This window comes from Saimiri boliviensis, chromosome X, assembly GCF_048565385.1.
Source record: "Saimiri boliviensis isolate mSaiBol1 chromosome X, mSaiBol1.pri, whole genome shotgun sequence".
In the NCBI taxonomy this organism is placed as follows: Eukaryota; Metazoa; Chordata; class Mammalia; order Primates; family Cebidae; genus Saimiri; species Saimiri boliviensis.
In genome coordinates this window covers 23,396,926-23,409,690 of record NC_133470.1, presented here as the reverse complement: position 1 = coordinate 23,409,690, position 12,765 = coordinate 23,396,926, and the positions used below count along the sequence as shown (strand labels likewise).

The 12,765-nt window shown below is 36.3% G+C and overlaps 1 non-coding gene across 1 annotated transcript; it reads left to right on the top strand.

The window, feature by feature from the left end:
• The first annotated feature begins 6,241 nt into the window (after positions 1-6,241).
• LOC120366647 (U6 spliceosomal RNA) lies at positions 6,242-6,348 on the top strand. Its single transcript, XR_005581233.1, has one exon. It is a non-coding gene; the product is annotated as a U6 spliceosomal RNA (small nuclear RNA).
• The last annotated feature ends 6,417 nt before the right edge of the window (positions 6,349-12,765 follow it).

The window sequence follows — 12,765 nt, the reverse complement described above, 5'->3', positions numbered from 1 at the left end:
ATTTCTAAGTTGACAGGTGATTTTGATGCTGCTGGACCATACTCTGAGATAAATGAATGAAAATAAAACGATATGAGATGAAGGTAACTACATCTTTAATCAATAGTACACATGGAACAAAGAGGTTTTAGAGACCTTTGGTCATTCCTGAGATTTCTACCTGAAAGCATCAAGAAATATTTATATTAGACAGTATATATATTTTATTTACAATATAGTAAATAGCTGGAAATAATGAAAAGGACAATTTGAAGTACAACCTAGGAAAAATAGTTCCAGTGGGGAAGAGAGAAATAACTGGCAACACAGATAGGCTTTCTCTCTTGCTCTGATTTTACTGACTGGCAGTGTTTGTGTGTGTGTGTGTGTATATGTGTGTGTGTGTGTGTGTGTGTGTCTGTGTTTGTATTTGTGATTTTATGCTTTGGTTTGTCTATGTGTGAGCTCAAATTTCTTTTAATTATTCTTAAGAAAGTTTTGCCTTTTTGCCTTTCCACATTTCTTTTCAAACATAAGTACTCATTAAAGGGAACTAGGCTATTTAGCAATTTTATTTCCAATGGAAAACCATTAAGTAAACATTCTGGTTCCAATATTATATAAATACAAGCAGCTGGAGGTTGTTTTCCGAGCCCTGGAGAGAAATTGTTGGAGTAGATTGCTTACTGTATACTCGTTCCCCTTGAAATGTGAATTTGTAACTCCTCCCATTTCTAATCCATGAATGTGGGATGACCTTGTGAATTGCTTTTACCAACAAAACACTGCAAAAAAGATATTGACCAGTTCTGAGCCTAGGCATCAAGAGATCTTGTACTCTTTTGCTAGTTTTCTTGGACTTTGCTTAGCAGCTGTATGATAAAACCCAGGCTGGTCTCCTAGGTGAGACAGTTCAATCACTCCCTTCACTGAAGTAGACAGCCAGCCAATCCCACAGTAGCAAAGTTTTGATGTGACTGGCAGCTGACTTCAAACTTCTAAATAAGCCCAGATAAATCCAGAGGAATTGCCCACCTGAGGAAATAAAGGGTTGCTGTTTTAAATTTATAAGTTTTGGATTTAATAGGATGAAAAAGTAAACTGAAAAGTGGCCTCTAAAGAGGCAAATACAAAATGCTTAGAATCAATTCTACATTGGATGCAGAGAGAGATGATTTAAGATTTTTTTTTCAATCTAATTATTGTTAATTCCTATAGGATCTACAAACTAATTTTTTAATCCCAGAAAGGTTTAAAATAACTTCATTCAAAATATACAAAGTGAACTTACTTTCTAATCAGCTACTTTTAAAATATTTTTGCTTTCATAAAACGAAAGTAAAACACATTTAAAAAGAATGAAATCACCCTTGTGTGAATCTTTAGTCTTTAATCATATAAATCAGCTAGGATAAAATATTAAAATAATATTAGAAATTATAGGCACAATATATTGTTTCTTGAGTACCAATTTTCACAGTAATATTATACTATTATAACAACTCTATGGGCATCAGAGGTGTTTGAACCAGAGCAACTCCATCTTGAACAGGAGCTGGGTAAAATAAGGGTGAGACCTACTGGGCTGCATTTCCAAGAGGTTAGGCATTTTAAGTCACAGGATGAGATAGGAGGTTGGCACAAGATACAGGTCACAAAGATCTTGCTGATAAAACAGGTGTAGTGAAGAAACTGGCCAAAACCCACCAACACCAAGATGGCAATGAACGTGATCTCTGGTTGTACTCACTGCTCATTATATGCTAATTATAATGAATTAGCATACTAAAATATACTCCTACCAGTGCCATGACAATTTACAAGTGTCACAACAGCATCAGGAAGTTACCCCATATGGTCTAAAAGGGGGACAAGCCCTCAGTTCTGGGAATTGCCCTCCCCTTTCCTGGAAAACTCATGAATAATCCACCTGTTATTTAGCATAGACTAAAGAAATAGTTATACAAATAGCCAACCAGCAGCCCTCAGAGCTGCTCTGCCTGTGAAGTAGCCATTCTTTATTCCTTTACTTTCTTAATAAACTTGCTTTCACTTTATGGATTTTCCATTAATTATTTCTTGTGTGAGTTTCAAGAATCCTCTTTGGAGTCTGGATCACAACTCCTTTCTGGGAACATCTTCCTGGCCAGCCATAAAGGGATGATACTGATGAGACCCCTAAAGGGATGATACTGATGAGACCCCCAACAAAGGAAATAGACTGTAGCACTGATTTGCTGACTTTGTGTAGGTGATGGATGCTAAAATGTGCACTCTGAAAGAAGAGACCACCAAACAGGCTTTGTGTGAGCAACAAGGCTGTTTATTCACCTGGGTGTGAATATGCTGAGTCTGAAAAGAGAGTCAGCAGAGGGTTGTGGGATAGGAGTTGGTTTTATAGGTTTGGGGTAGGCAGTGGAAAGATACAGCAATTACAGTTTAGGGCAGTTTTTGCAAGCTGAGAGGGAGTTGTAGGGTCTCAAGTCATGAGGTTGACCAAGATTGGTTACAAAGTCCAATTGCCTTATCAATTGAGGCCGGAATAAGGAACAAGAGAGAATGTGTCAAAGTTAATTAGGTGCTGCAGGGGTTGATTATTTCTTCTCCTTTTGTGGTTTTCTAGTTACTTCAGACTTTCTAGTTCCAGGAAGCCAGTCAGAGGTGTGTGTGCATCACAGGGATTGCCATGACTCAACTTAGGGTATGGTCTATGGTGCAATGAGTTAGTCCAAAAGACCTTACATTGGGGTACTGGGGTAAAGGATGGGATTGGGTTAGAGGTTCAACTAAGGGGAGTTAGAGTCTCCCCTAAGACAGAGTGGATTAAAGGCCCCTCTTCATAAAAGGCAAAGAACTTGACTGAACTTAGGTCCAAGGTCCAATTTAGGAAGGTCAGAGTTCCTTCTAAGATTTAGAGTTAGAGGCCTCAGTAAAGTGTCTCTCAGCTAAGACTGGATTTGGATTTTGCATCATGGAATGTTAGCCACTATTCTCTTTGGATCAATCTGTCTTATACTCTTTGCTGTTGGCTGTGGGTGACAGGATTAGGCATGTACAAGATTATGGGACATGAGAACTTCTTTTTTGCCAAAGGGGAGCACTTGAGAGCTGATGGAACTGCTGGGAAAAAAATCCCTTTGCAACTGACAAGAGGCCACCTGAACTTTCAATTCAATGTGGCTGCAATGGGTGGGTCTTTCTCTGGCATCTCTGAGCTTTTCGCCTTTTCCACCCCACCACAAGGAATGCTTTTCTCCCTATCTCTTCTTTCCCTTTTCTATCTTTTCTGTTACTCGGGGTGACCATCTTGCCCAGAGACCACGTATTGAAACTCCTGGTTGGAGATTGGATTAAACATAATGGGCCCCATCTCAGGGCAGATTTGAGCCTTCAATATTGGGTGCTAAGTGGAGTGGCTACTCTAGTGAATCTGATATACTTTGTGCTATACATTGGTCTTTCTGTATTACACTGTCATAAAGATGAATGCCTGAGGATAGTGAGACAGCCAAATACCTAGGCAGATAAAAAGGGGTCTCTAAAGACTCTCTGACCTACCCCACAAGTATTTAAATCAGATGCTTTTGTGCAGATGAGAAAACCTGCACAGGGCTTGTCTGGGTATGCCTACAACAGACTGGAGCCTGACAGGCACAGGGAAAGAAATGGGTGGGGCCATGGGGGATTTTCACCTTATGCAGGGGAGGAGCCTGCTCTCTTTAGCTCCTGTGGTGACCTGGAAATCAGTCAGTGAGGTGGAGGGCCTGTTGGTAGTACTCCAACTCACTTTGCTGAGTTTTTTTCTTTTTTTCCTTTCACCCATTAAATTCTGCTCCTCGCCCTTCTATGTGCCTATGAGCCTAATCTTTCCTGGCTGCATGACAAGAAAGTGGGTTTAGCTGAACTAAGGAGAAAGTTCTGCAACAACAGAACATGGGCTTAGGACCCCATAAGCCCACTGTTTAGCTGGCCCAGCAAACTGGTTAGTCATATACTAGAACATTAGAATGAAAGCACAACAGGTTTTACTTAGAGCACTGATCTCCTGGTTAACAAAAATTGTTAAGGGTTTTAAAAAGTTTATGAGAATCCTACCTTATAGTCAAACTGATTAAGATTGGATAGATTTGTCTATAAAGTTTTATTAAAAACTGGGTTTGCCATCAGTAGTATAGTAATGCAAAGGGGAAATTTAGGCTTCCTCTCTTGAACAAGATTTTCATGTAATATTAAAGGATAATGAAAGACTACTTGCCTTTGAATAAACTATAGAAAAAGAAGGATAAGAAAAGTGACATTGTTTGGAAAACTAAGTCTTCCTTTTGTTAATGAGTAAAGGTTTCATTTGTATAAATATGTTATTGGTATGTGTTGCAAAATTATGGGAAACTCCTATAATTCTGATACAACATAGTTTACGTTGTTGGCAATAATTATAATTGTTATACTAAATTATTGTGTGCCATAGAGGTAACTAATTTTCTTGTCAATTTTGCCTTTGACTGTGGCTGCCCTAAAACTTTTTGTTATCCACAGACCATTGTCATCTTGTTTTGTTCTTCCTCAAAAGGTGGTTTATAATCAACTATAGGACTTTGACAGGTGCTCTTAAATGCAGGTTTATGATATCTTTGGAGACTATGACATCAGAATAGAGAAACAAGCTTTCAGGACTATCGTGGAGAGCTGAAATGTTCATGAACACATATTAATCTTCTAGATATTACCTTATGTCAGAACTCAGAGTTGTGAATGGCCCTCAGCATACCAGTGCCTTCTGACTGAGCTCCTCTCTACCCCAAATACAAGAGACTCTAATGTTAGGCAGGGATATCATCATCCCTGTTCAACTTGAAGAAGTTGCAGAAGATGAATCTTTGTCCTTCTACAACCCTTAGGATTAAGGGTTCCCTTGTAAAAGGGAGGGGTGATTATGTCAGATGCGTTTAAACCAGAGTAACTCCATCTTGAATAGGGCCTGGCTAAAATGAAGCTGAGACCTACTGGGCTATATTCCCAGGAGGTTAGGCATTCTAAGTCATAGGATGAGATAGGAGGTTGGCACAAGATTCAGATCACAAAGACTTTGCTGAGAAAACAGGATGCGGTAAAGAAGATGGCCAAAACCCACCAAAACCAAGATGGCAATGAAAGTAAACTTTGGTCATCCTCATTGCTCATTATATGCTAAATATAATCCATTAGCATGCTAAAAGACATTCCCACAAGTGCCATGACAGTTTACAAATGCCGTGGCAATGTCAGGAAGTTACCCCATATGGTCTAAAAGGGGGAGGAAGCCTCAGTTCTGGGAATTGCCCACCCCTTTCATGGAAAACATATGAATAATCCACCCCTTGTTTAGCATATAATCAAGAAGAAAACATAAAAATAGCCAACCAGCATCCCTCATGGCTCTTCTGCCTGTGGAGTAGCCATTCTTTCTTTCTTTATTTCCTTAACAAATCTTCTTTTACTTTAAGTATTTGCTGTGAATTCTTTATTGTATGAGGTCCAAGAATCCTCTTTTGGAGTCTGGATTGGGACCCTTTTTAGTAACATTGGTATAAAATCAGCTTCAATGTATACATTATAAAACTGATATTTAGTTTAAATGATACTTTCAAGAACTACATCTATTAAGTTGCTGAGGTAGAAGCCATGCCCATGTCTATTTGATTCCAGAGCTTACACTCTTAACCACTCTCTTATATCAATGTCTCCAATTTTGCTTTGGATCAAGACCCAGCATGATTCAGTATTTTAAGAGGCTGACAGCTGTATCATAGCAGCTCTATCATAGCATTTTTGTAATTGCTGAAATTAGATTGTCACAGTAGAGCTAAAAATAGGAGGCTCATCATAGGACTTGCTAAAACTGATTCTCTTTCATAGATGTTAGACCAGTGGCATAACTTTTATAAAGAGAAATATTTGAAGAAAAAGTAAGGAATGCCCAAGACTTAAGGAATAAAAACAATACCTGAGAGCAGTGACAAAGGCAGATGTGAGGTCATTCCCAGACTTCTAAAAGGGAACTTCCATTCTTAGTGTCAGTTTGGTTCAACAAATATCTGGCCATATTTCTGATGGCTTTGTATAAGCCTTGGTCCATCAGTAATCCTCCTTCTCTAGTGCCTTTAATTGTTCTTACAAAACAAGCACTATCCCATAACCACAATATTCTCAAATATCTCCAGGCCTAGAAATTTATTTTTGAGCCAGTGCCACCATATACCGCCTTCTATTAAATAGTAAGTTCATGCTCGCCTTGGCAGCATATATACTAAAATTGGAACAATACAGAGAAGATTAGCATGACCCCTGCACAAGGATGACACACAAATTTGTGAACCATTCTATATTTTAAAAAATAGTAGGTTCTTAAAAATAATTATTGATTCTTGCAATTTATTCCATAATCTATTGTAATTAGGGAGCAACCCCAGGATTTTATGCTGCAAAATCTATCCAGAAGAAACCTAATAACTTTCAATCTAATTCCATTCCCAACCTCTGCCCTACCATCTAATTTATTAGATATGTTCAGAATATATTTCATATTATTGAGCATTACACTATAAAATGTATTTAATGAAAACAGGAAGCAGAGTGCTAACAAGAGTTTGACTCAAATGAAAATCGTTTCCCCTACAAAGATTTTAAATAATACATACGTTTACTTTAATTGTGCATATATAGCTATAAAATCTAAACATCATTGTGTAAATGCAAAACTTTTGTAATTTAGAGGTTGCTTATTAAAATTAAAACAAACAAAGGTAAATTAATTTAGCCAATATCACTCAGTGGTAGATCAAGGATTCAAACTAAGGAAATCTAAACTCTAGTTTGATCTAGTTGTCCATTAAGATGTCATTTATTTTCCTATCAACACTATGACATTAGTAATTCTTTTCTGCACACTGTAATCATGCTTATAAACACCCACTGTATTTATACATCTCTAGGCATTGTTTTTGTTTTGCTCATCTACTTTTTTCCAAGCAGTAATTTAGACACTGATGTCAATTCAGCATCTAACACAATGGTCAACTTATTTTAAATTTTACTGTTTCATTCATTAATTATGTTTTTGCCCAGCTCTTATTAGGACAATACCTAGTGAAGAAAAATTCTTATATGGTACCTTTGTAATATACTACTATTTATCACATTTCTCCACTTGAATTATTTTTGTCCCTTGCTTTGCTTAACATTACTCCCTATTAATTACTTTCATAAAGTCAAACTCCTCTTGGCCAATCTCATTCAATGCCTTACTTTCCTAAGATAGCACTTAAACTCAAGTGATTGTCAAATTAATTTTCTTTATCCTCTTAAGCAAGCTTGCTGCAGTCAAAAGGGAAGGAATGCATAGTAAAATAATTTGGATATAAAAATCTATCTATGCTAATAATTAAGTGAGCTTCCTTGAACTAGTCAGTTAGACCTCTCACTATCACTTTCTTAATCAAAAATTTGAGATACTATTAATCTATCTTATAGGATGACTGCGAATCTCAAAAGAGATAATGCATACCAGAGTACATTGCATATAATGAAGATTTACATGAATGCTTTTATTACTTTGAATCTATAACCTCCTTGGGTAACCTAGTACTTCACCCTTTTAACTATCTATTTACTGTCTGCTGTTCACTTGAGATCCCCATAAGTCACCTCAAAATGAGGAAATATCAATCAATCAAACAAACAAACAAACAAAACTCCTAAAGTATGAGAGGGTGAAAGGACATTGTGCAAGTGTCGGAGGCTATTGGAAGGAGGATAAAGTGTAATTGGAGCCAACAAAAATTTTTGAACATAATTGTTAGGTGACTAATTTTGTTTTAAAATGATATCTAAAAAAATATAAAGAGAAAGAGACAGGAATTTGTCTCCAGAGATGAAATACTATGACTTAATCTGTACTAATCATTGAATATATAGAAAAGGAAGTTGAAGAGAAAAATCTTGCATTATGTTGACTTGACATACCAAAGTATAAGAAGAAGCTGTAACTATAGAATGACTTTCAAGTTATATATGAGTGGAAAGATGGTAGTGATTCTATTAATCTGGATTATGTGTTGTGTTGATGTTACTGGTTGAATATTGTGATCCTCAAAAAGCTATGTTTAGGTCCTAATCCTCAATATCTGTGAATGTGACCTTATTTGGAAATAGGTTCTTGCAGATGGAATCAAATTCAAATGAGGTCATTAGGGTAAACCTTACTTTACTATAACTGTTGTCCTTGTAAGAAGAAAAGACCGCCATGTGAAGACCGAGACACAGAGGCACATTGCCATATGACAGCAAATGCAGAGATTAGAGTGATGCAGCTGCAAGCCAACAAATGACAAGGATGGATAATTCCTACCCAAACCTAGGACTAAGAAAAGAATCATTCTCCCCTACAGAGTTCAGAGTGAGAATGGCCTTGCAAATACCTTTATTTTAGATTTCTAGCCTCCAGAACTGTCAGACAATACATTTCTGTTGTTGTAAGCCACCCAGTTGGTGGGAGTTTGTTGTAGTAGCTGTAGGAAACTAGTAAAGTTGATAACCTTAGTTTCTATTTGTTAAGTGCTAGGTTTGAGAGGCCTTGTAATACCCATGGAGAGATGTACAACAAACACTAAGAAATGCAAATCTGATGCTCAGGGAAAAGGTAAAAGACAGAGACATTGTTATGAGAATCTTCAATACAATAACCATAGTTGAAGTTATCCTGTAAGGGGAACATAATATATTACATTAATCAAAATTATTAGTGCTAGCTGATATAACAACAATAATCTAAAAATCTATAATAAGATAGTCACATTTTCTAATTTACTTCCATTTGAAATAGGTTGCCTGCAAGAAGCCTCTGTATACTGAAGCAGGCATCTCAGAAAAGAAATTTGACTCCAGAAAGGAACTTCTACTTAGTATGGCATTCTTCTTACATCTTACAACTTCACTATCTTATAAGGACTCCTTAGATTCTTCATTGAATTTTCTGTAATCAGTAGTACAATTAATGAAAAAACAAAAAAAAATCAATGAAAATTACCTTATGAACCAAGCCTGTCCACATTTTACCAACTAGAACTCAATCATTTGTCTCAAACCTAACTTCAAAGAAATTTAAGCAATGTAGTCTCACAGTTTGGTCAGATGAACATCTCTTTGGATTCTATTACAGATGTCCACAGAAATCAATGAATGCAAAATGGAAAATGATCTATGTACTTAAGAAAGTACAGATGAAATTTTATTATTTCCAGAGGATAGAAAAATAAAGACCATTTTTGGCTATGTAAAATCAGAAAGTAAAGTAATATTTGTCTAGACTTTAAAAACTATGGCTGGGAATGGTGGCTTACACCTGTAGTCCCAGCACTTTGGGAGGCAAAGGTGGGCCAATTGTTTGAGGTTAAGAGTTTGAGACCAGCCTGGCCAATATGGTGAAACCCCGGTCTCTATTAAAAACATAAAAATTAGCCAGGTATGGTGGCATGCACCTGTAGTTCCAGCTACTTGGGAGACTGAGGCATGAGAATCACTTGAATCCAGGAGGCAGAGGTTGCAGTGAGCCGAGATCATGCCATTGCACTGTGGCCTGGGTGACAGAGCTAGACTCTGTGTCAAACAAACAACAACAACAAAAAGGAAACTAGAGAATTTGGAGAATGATAGAAGAAAAAATGCCTTCAGAAAAGGAGAATCAAATAAGCAGAATCACAGAGTCAAGAGAATTCCAAAATTTCTTCTGAGAATAGCATTTGGCCAGTTTGGTCAAGGTATGTGAAAAGAAACAGAAAATATAATACTGCAATTCATATGGCACTGCAGAAAACCTCCATTGCCAATGCAATATTGAACAAGAGTAACCACACTTTCTGATTTCAAATTATATTAATTACAAAGCTATGATAATCAAAATAGCATGATACTGACATACAAATAGACACAATGTAACAGATTAGAGAGCCCAGAAACATACCCAATTTATACAGTCAATTAGTTTTTGACAAAAGGCACCAAGAATACTCAATGGGAAAGGATGTTCTCTTCAATAAATGGTATTGACAAAACTGGATATTCACATGCAAATGAAATTGGACTCTTGTCTTATACTATAACCCACAAATCAACTCAAAATTGTTTATAAAGATTTAAACATAAGACCTATAACCATAAAAGTCCTAGAAAAAACTACAGGGAAAAAAACTCCTTGACATTAGTCTTGGCGACGACACTTTGGATATGACTCCCAAACACAGGCAACAAAAACAAGAATAAACAAGTGAGATTACATCAAACTAAACAGATTCTGCACAGCAAAGGAAACAATCAACAAAATAAAAAGTTTGACCTATGAAATGGGAGACTGTATTTGCAAACCATATATCTAAAAAGAGGTTAATATTTAAAAATACAAGGAGCTCATGCAACTAAACAGAAAAAAAAAATCAAATAATCCAACTTAAAAATGACCTAAGGGCCTGGGTAGACATTTCTCCACAGAAGGCATACAAATGGCCAACAAGTATAAGAAAAGGTGTTCAGCGTCACTAATCAGGAAAATGCAAATCAAAACTACAATGAGCTGTCACCTCACACCTGTTAGAATAGCTTCTATCAAAACAATGAAACATAACTAGGGTTGGTGAGGATATAGAGAACAAGGAACTTAGGTACACTGTTGGTGGGAATGCAAATTGGTACAGCCATTATGAAAAACAGTGTAGAGTTCTTCATAAAACTAAAACCAGAACTACTGTATAATCCAACAAGTCTTCTAGATATATATGCAAAATAATTGAAACCAGGATCTTGAAATATATCTGCACTCTTGTGTTCATTGCAGCATTATTCATTACAGCCAAGATGTGGAAACAGCTAAATGTCCATGGGTAGATGAATGAATAAAGAAAATGTGGTATATACATAAAATGGTATATTATTCAGCCATAAAGAAAAAAGGAAATCCCACAATGAGATACCATCTCATGCCAGTCAGAATGGCTATTATTAAAAAGTCAAAAAATAACAGATGCTGGCAAGGTTGTAGAAAAAGGGGAACGCTTATACATTGCTGATGGGAATGTAAATTAGTTCAGCCACTGTGAAATGCAGTTTGGCAATTTATCAAAGTACTTAAAACAGAATTACCATTCAATCCCTCAATCCCATTATTGGGTATATACCTAAAGGAATATAAATCATTCTACCATAAAGATATATACATGAATATGTTCTTGCAGCATTATTCACAATAGCAAAGACATGGAATCAACCCAGGTGCCTACCAATGGTAAATGAGATTGAAAGCTGTGGTACATATACACAATGGAGTACTCTGCAGCCATAAAACTGAGAGTGAGATCATGACCTTTGCAGCAACATGGATGAAGCTGGAGGCCATTATCTTAAGCAAACTAACACAGAAACAGAAAACCAAATACCACATATTCTCACTTATAAATGAATATTACCTGAGTGACAAAACAATCTGTACACCAAACCCCCATGACACGATACCTATATAACGAACCTGTACGTGTATCCCTGAACCTAAAATTAAAGTAAAAAAAATAAACTAGAATAAAAAGAAGGAAATACCACTATTTTTGACAACATAGATGGACCTAGAGGGCATTGTGCTAAATCAGATAAGCCAGACACAGAAAGACAATACCACATGATCTCACTTATATGTAAAATATGAAATAGACTCATAGAAATGGAGAGGAGATTGGCGGTTGCTGGAGCCTAGTGGATGGGGAAATGAGGAAGTAATGGCTAAAGGATACAAAGTTTCCATTATGTAAGATAAATTATGGAGATTTACTATACAACATAGTGCCTATAGCTAACAATGTTGTATTGTAGACTTAAAATGCCAAGGGAATAGATCTTAGGTTAACTATTCTTACCAAAATGAAATAATAATAATAGGGGCAGAAGGAATCTTTGGGACATGATACATATGTTTATTGTCTTGGTGGTGGTGATGATTTCATGTGTATATACTTATCCCCCGACTCATTGAGATGCATATATTAAATATGTAGAGATTTTATGTATATGTCAATCACATCTCAACAAAGTGGCTTTTAAGAAACCATATAATCCAGTTAACATAGAAGCAGAGTGTTTATTTATCTCTAGTTCACACTTAAATCAGTAGTAGACTTGCCATTTCACTTTATCTTTGCCAAGTGGATTTAAAACTCTGTAGACTAATTTATTAAAATTTACTACTGAAGTGAGAATGACAGTTATTTCTTTCCACTTCTCAGTACGGGACCACAGTTTTATTAGAATGCTTGCCCTCTGCGCTCAGCAAGGAGCATGTTATAATTAGATGAATATTACAATAGAGATTGTGTTAATGGGATTTTTGAGAAATAGTAAAAAAGAAAACCTACAAGAGTGTCCCCATTAGACTCTGGATAAGTAAGGAAAACCTGTCTTAGGGGATCACTAAAGAAATCAGCATGAGTTAGTTAACCAAAGGTCAAAGAAAATGACATGATAAGCCTTGGGGGATACAGTTAAAGTAATCATTGCAGATAAGGGACTGACTGATTGTCAGAGGTACCTATGCATATTTCTAATGTGAAAATATGGGGATTAAAACAGTAGCAACAGCCTCTTTATTTTTGTATAAACGTAAACACCACCTATCAGTAAACACTATTAAAATATATGTTTTGTGTATGTTGAAAGTGTGAAATCACAGGGCATCGTATAATGGAAACATTCTCGTATACAGTAATTAAAATG